Here is a 7372-nt window from a genome sequence, read left to right as displayed (position 1 = left end):
TACACCGCCACACTAAAGTTAAACACACCGCGTACACCGTCACACTATAGTAAAACACACCGCGTACACCGCCACACTATAGTTAATCACACCGCGTACACCGCCACACTATAGTTAAAACACCGCGTACACCGCAACACTAAAGTAAAACACACCGCGTACACTGCCACAATATTGTAAAACACACCGCGTACACCGCCACACTTATGTTAAACACACCGCGTACACCGCCACACTAAAGTTAAACACACCGCGTACACCGCCACACTATAGTTTAACACACCGCGTACACCGCCACACTTTAGTTAAACACTGCTTACAACGCCACTCTATAGGTAATAACACCGAGTTCACTGCCACAATATTGTTAAACACACCGCGTACACCGCCACACTATAGTTAAACACACCGCGTTCACCGCCACACTATAGTTAATTACACCGCGTTCACCGCCACTCTATAGTTAAACACCCCGCTCAACGCCACACAATAGGTAATAACACCGCGTACATTGCCACAATATTGTTAAACACACCGCGTACACCGCCACACTATAGTTAAACACACCGCTTACACCGTCACACTATAGTTAAACACACTGCTTACACTGCAACTCTATAGGTAATAACACCGCGTACACTGTCACACTATAGTTAAACACACCGCGTACACTGTCACACTATATTAAAGCACACCGCGTACACCGTCACACTTTAGTTACACACACCGCGTTCACCGCTACACTATAGTTAAAAACACCGCGTATACAGCCACACTAAAGTAAAACACACCGCGTACACCGCCACACTTTATTTAATCACACCGCGTACACCGCCACACTTTAGTTAAATACTGCTTAAATGCCACTCTATAGGTAATAACACCGCGTAAACTGCCACATTATTGTTAAACACACCGCGTATACCGCCACACTATATTTAAACACACCGCTTACACCGCCACACTATAGTTAAACACACCGCGTACATCGCCACTCCATAGTTAAACACCCCGCTCAACGCCACACTATAGGTAATAACACCGCGTACACTGCCACAATATTGTTAAACACACCGCGTACACCGTCACACTATAGTTAAACACACCGCGTACACCGTCACACTATAGTTAAACACACCGCATACACCGTCACACTTTAGTTACACACACCGCGTTCACCGCCACACTTTAGTAAAACACACCGCGTACACCGTCACAATATAGTAAAACACACGGCTTACACCGTCACACTACAGTTAAACACACCGCGTATACCGTCACACTATAATAAAACACACCGCGTACACCACCACGCTATAGTTAAACACACCGCGTACACCGCCACACTATAGTTAAACACACCGCGTACACCGCCACACTATAGTTAAACACACCGCGTACACCGCCACACTATAGTTAAACACACCGCGTATACCGCCACACTAGTGTACGCCACGCTATAGTAAAACACACCGCGTACACCGCCACGCTATAGTTAAACACACCGCGTACACCGCCACACTATAGTTTAACACACCGCGTACACCGCCACACTATAGTTAAACACACCGCGTACATCACCACACTATAGTTAAACACACCGCGTACACCGCCACACTATAGTTAAACGCACCGCGTACACCTCTACACTATAGTTAAACACACCGCGTACACCGCCATGCAATAGTTAAACACACCGCGTACACCACCACACAATAGTTTAACACAACGAGTACACCACCACACAATAGTAAAAAAACACCGAATTTTCATAGTTATGGCTCCGGAGAATTTTTCAATTTTCATTACTTAAAAGGCACACAGACACCCACGGTTTTACTAGAGTTTACAATGTGTAAATGACCGGATTCAGGTGTATAGTATGCTTTCACTAGAATACCATGGCTATACACACCTCATTAGTTTCTGTCCAGTAGTTACAATGCTGGCAGGAAATTAAGGCAGATGGAATGCCGGTTACAAAGACAGACGGATAGAATGCTGGTATGAAAGACAGGCGGATGGAATTCCGGTTGGAAAGACAGACGTTTGGAAAGACAGACGGATAGAATGGCGGTTGGAAAGACAGACGGATGGAATGCCAACTGGAAAGACAGACGGATTGAATGTTGGTTTGAAAGACCGGCGGATAGAATGCTGGTTGGAAAGACAGGCAGATGGAAAGGCAGACGGATGGAAGGCCGGTTGGAAAGACATCCGGATGGAATGTTGGTTGAAAAGATAGGCGGATGGAAGGCTGATCGGAAAGAAAGACGGATGGAAGGCCGGTCAGAAAGGTAGGCGGATGGGATGCTGGTTGGATAGACAGGCGGATGGAATACCGGTTGGAAAGACAGACGGATGGAATGCTGGTTGGAAAGATAGACGGATGGAATGCTGGTTGGAAAGATAGGCGGATGAAAGGCTGGTTGGAAAGACAGACGGATGAAAGGCCGGTTGGAGAGAGACAGGCGGATAGAGCACCGGTTTAGTTGGAAAGACAGGCGGATGGAAGATTGGTTGGAAAGACAGACGGATGGAAGACCGGTTTCAAGACATAGGAATGGAAGGCTGGTTGGAAAGACAGACGGATGGACGTCGGTTGGAAATACAGACAGATGGAAGGCTGGTTGGAAAGTCAGACGGATGGAATGCTGGTTTGAAAGACATGTACATGTAGATTGAAGGCTGGTTGGAAAGTCAGACGGATGGAAGGCTGGTTGGAAAAACAGACGGATGGAAGGCTGGTTGGAAAGACAGATAGATTGAAGACTGGTTGGAAGGACAGACGGATGGAAGGCTGGTTGGAAAGACAGACGGATGGAAGGCTGGTTGGAAAGACAGACGGATGAAAGGCTAGTTGGAAAGACAGACAGATGGAAGGCTGGTTGGAAAGACAGACGGATGGAAGGCTGGTTGGAAAGAAAGATAGATTGAAGGCTAGTTGGAAAGACAGACGGACGGAGTGGCAGGCAGACAACGCCAAATATATATCTCAACGGCAAAACCTTCGGGGGAAAATAATTAAACAAATCCATGTATAGTAAACGTTTTTCGAAGGGAGTAAAATTGTATTTGATTATTATTTAGAGTAAAAAAACAAAACAACACTTTTTGTCATTGGGCAAAATTTGGACTCGATGTCAAGTAATAACAAACGAATGTGATTTGTATCGAAGACCGTAAACACAACTGACATTGTTTTGCCATAAGAAGTATTACAGGTCAAATCTATAATTCTACCTTAATGTTTTTTTTCCTTTGTTTAAAATTCGCGAGAAGGTAAATTCGCAAAAATCGCGAAAGTCCAGTATTAGCTAATTTTAACCAATGTACAGAAATCGGACAAAACACTGACCGAGTATTGACCTAAACACTGAAATAAAAAACGCATTAACCCGAACGTGAGAAAAATCTTTTATCGGTATATCAGCAGTTAATTATAGTATGGATGAGCTATGAAAGAAATAAATAGGCCGTACAAAATATTAAACATCCATTAAACTTATTTATTCAAGACAAAACCTACTTATTATTTGTTTGATGGTAATTTTTGCCTTTGTCTTTATACTTCTTTTTTAGTCTCATGGGTTTATTTCATAGAATATATTATCATAACTACATTCCCAGGCAACCAACCAATGATTATTATTTCTTTTATTTCATTTAATCAAAATATTTAACATTATTGACACGTTAAACATCTAAATATATATACACATCCTATACTGCCTTATGGTTCGTTTTGTTGAAATAAATACATCACTTTTAACATTGTTGAATTTTGTATATATTAGTAATAGGACGCCAAAAGATGAACAAGCAAAAACCATGACTTTACCAATAAGAAGTTTTCTTGATGTCAATGTCAGGTGGCGACATGGAGGACCCCCGAATTATGACGCTGTCAAAAAGCTGTATATGGAAGAAAGGACTCGGCAACACGAGGATGGTTCACTGGAGAAAACTGTGGAAAATCTTGTGAAAACTTGGGAAATTGAAATCGAGCATAAGGCCACACCAAATTGATATTTCGTTCCGCGGATTTACCGCTCCTATTTATTTTGAAAATGTAAAAAAAATATTTTGATCGCCAAGCAGATTTTTTTCAGGTACTAATTTATTAAAAGGCTAAAAATAATCAAGTATAATTTTTCTACGCTAATTTTCGTTTTTTTTTAATGGGAAGTTACCGATGCGTAGTGTTTTTATACTGTATATCGATCGGTTTAGCATGGGTTTCAATAAATTCAATCAAAATGGCGGCTTCCGGTATAAACAATGGAAATTTAATCTTATTTTTGACAATAAATATGTTTTGAGCATACTTGAAGTCATTGTTGATCGTCTAATGCACTAAAGGATTATTATTTAAAGCAATCATTCTGCAATAAAGCATGTGTATCTGAGACTGGTAGCGATTATATTGCGTAATTAGTGACTCGTTTTGAATGGAAATCGGAATGATCAACTTAGTACTATTTTAATCAAGTCATGATACCAGGGACCAAATTTTTACCTTGTTACGACGATGCTGAAGATGACAGGTCAACTTAACTGGAACATGAGTCATTGTTTGGTCCAAATTGATGTATCAAGCTCATTTTTGATCAAATTCTGACAAATCAACAGTTTTGAACAAATATCTGTTCACAAATAGCGATATAAACACTGGTCTGGATATACCTCAACATAAGTAAGCCTAAGTTTATCACCTTATTTTTTTTTTTATTTGCAGCATAATCCGGGATTGTAATGCACTTGTCAATTGTAACCACTTCCCCGCCCACCCCTCGCGCTTGTTCCAGGGGTATACCGGGGACAGCAGAGGCAATGGGCTGTGTTTTTACCTTTCAGGTGGCCCCGAAGTGCCTAGTGAATGTGGTTTTGTCTTCATATTTAAAATAGTCGGGAATGGGTCTCACATAGGTATTCGGGGTTGCGGGGCCATTTGGCAGGGATTTTACCAGCAGTGTGTCCCTGCAGGTCGGGTATTTTACCCGGACTTTGAGAGACCGGATGTCAAAGTCCACTCTATTCCGGATTGTGGGGGGGGGGGGGGCATATACAATTGCCTGGTGCATAAAAACATCTAAATAACCAAAAAAGTACTCTGAAAAATACCCTTGTTCTTTTTGTTTTAATAAGCACATGTCATTGCATTTCCTGTGATAATAAAAACAAAATTTAGTCTATGTTATATGGAGTCTGATGTTTGATGATGCCTGTGTAAGTGATCATTTTTTTTACAAATCCAAAATAAATCCTAAGTTATGTCTAAATACAGTTGCATATGATGTTAAACTGATTCAGGTGATTATGAATGATCGTCATATTAAAGTATGTTTTAATTATATAAGCAATTATATTTATCCATATAATGTTTATACTAAACACGGATGAATAAATAGTATGTATTCCGACATTTTCCCAGTGTCCATTAGAGGTTCAGTTCAAGATGGCATTAAAATGGGTTTAAGGGCAATTATTTTGAACATTTTTTCTTATTTATATTAAATATAAGGAAAAATATTTTTTTCGCTCTTCGCTCGCTTCGGTTTTTATGAAAACTGACAAAAAGTTTTTTTATTCGCTCGCTCGCTCCAATTTTTTTTTTGCAAAAATCCGAGGAACTAAACATTAATTTGGTGTGGCCTAAACTGGATATAAAGGTAGACAATACGATCTTTTGAAATTATATTTTTTATAAACCGATTTATTACTTCACGGATAAACTTCTCCCCTAGTATAGCCTTAGGAAACCTTACTGTAGATTATTGAAGGGACTTAGAAGAAAAAGAAAGTCCAGGCATACTATTTGAATAATAGTGTCATTTTAAGTTATCTAGTCATATTCTAATCAAGTCAGTATGTCACTTCAGTTGGAACACGCCCAGTAGCCAAATGTTTACGCAGACCATGCCAATTTTTTATCAAAAAGAATACAACATGGTCGCAAACAATTTATATAAAGTTTATTTTATATTTAACTACACTGTAGCATGCACGACGTTTAATAGAATGACACATATACGTCAAACAAACTATTACTGTAAACACAGGACTGGCAGACGGTTGATAAAGATAATTTCTACATCCGAATGAACGGTGGTAAAAAAGTTCACAAATGAAGACGTGCTGCTCAAGGGGAGTTACAGCTTCCTGATGACGGAAACACCGCTGTATGACGCCAGTAACGAGACACATGAGACGTCACATAAGATGTTCCATGACGTTTTCAAGAATGGATTTGCATGGGAAGTACTGGAAGTGTATTCAGGTACAATGTAATACCTTTATGCCACACCAAAATATGTTACGTTCATTAGATTTATCGCACCTTTTTACGGAAGCCTTGGTAATTTGGTTTACCAACCGCTTTTCACAATTTAAGTAAAAAATATATTCCGAATGATGGGCAGAGTTTGGCTTACTAAAATGCACCAAATTCCGCTTTCTGCGCGGCAATGTTGTGTTAAATTAAACTAAATGTGTTTCACGAGTGCGTTTTTTGTGTGTTACCTTTAAACAACATTGCTTGAGTTTGACCTTGCGCTCAGAGCGGTGAACTTTAATTCAAGGTATTAATCAAATGGAAAAGGTGTGTCTGCTTTTGCCGTCTCCGATTTTAACACTAAATGAGAACGGTGTATTTTATTCTATTTTGCCCGCTCGCTCCAAGTTTTCAGTCAACATCAGAACAGCAAAAATAAAATTAAAATTGGTGTGACCTTGGTTATTTTTGTTCTATTTCTCCGCAAAGAATCCAAACAAACTAATTTGCAATTGTAGGTATTTGAATGATTTACTTTAAGTTTCAAGAATATTAAATGACATATATAGAGAGAGAGACAGATAACATTAAACTGATTCAGCTACTGTATTTTAAGTAACTTAATCCAGCCATTGTTTAATGAAGAAAAGCAAAACAGATTGCCGGCAGAGGTAAAATCCCTAAGAAGGTTGACGTGATTACAATTATAAGACCATTCGAGACAGCTGCTGTTTACATTGCATACATACATGCTCAAGTTACATTTCTGTAATTGTGTCTTTTATCGAAATAATGCCAGCTTTCTTTTGAATAAAGTCCTGCTTGTCCATTTTAGGACCACCAAAGGTGTCGTTTACCTGGCGTCATTGGGGAAAATGGGAGGAGCCTTACAAAGACACCCCGCCCACTGGTGAGGACATTGAAATGTTTGGCTGTTGAATTGCAGAGGTGAATGACAAGAATCAAATCATCTCCGTGGAGGTTTTCTTCGACCCCAACACCATGCTCATGAAGCTCACGAAGGGCGGTATATCAAGTTGCCCGTTTGCGTCCTCTGGCAGGATGTCAAAGAAACCCAGTGAATGTGAAATTTTGTAA

The 7372-nt window shown here is 39.9% G+C and overlaps 1 pseudogene; it reads left to right on the top strand.

Moving 5' to 3' along the window:
* The first annotated feature begins 6165 nt into the window (after positions 1–6165).
* Positions 6166–7372, top strand: LOC128226017 (uncharacterized; annotated as a pseudogene).

Source organism: Mya arenaria, chromosome 3, assembly GCF_026914265.1.
Source record: "Mya arenaria isolate MELC-2E11 chromosome 3, ASM2691426v1".
Taxonomy (NCBI): domain Eukaryota; kingdom Metazoa; phylum Mollusca; class Bivalvia; order Myida; family Myidae; genus Mya; species Mya arenaria.
This window is presented reverse-complemented; position numbering and strand designations above follow the sequence as displayed.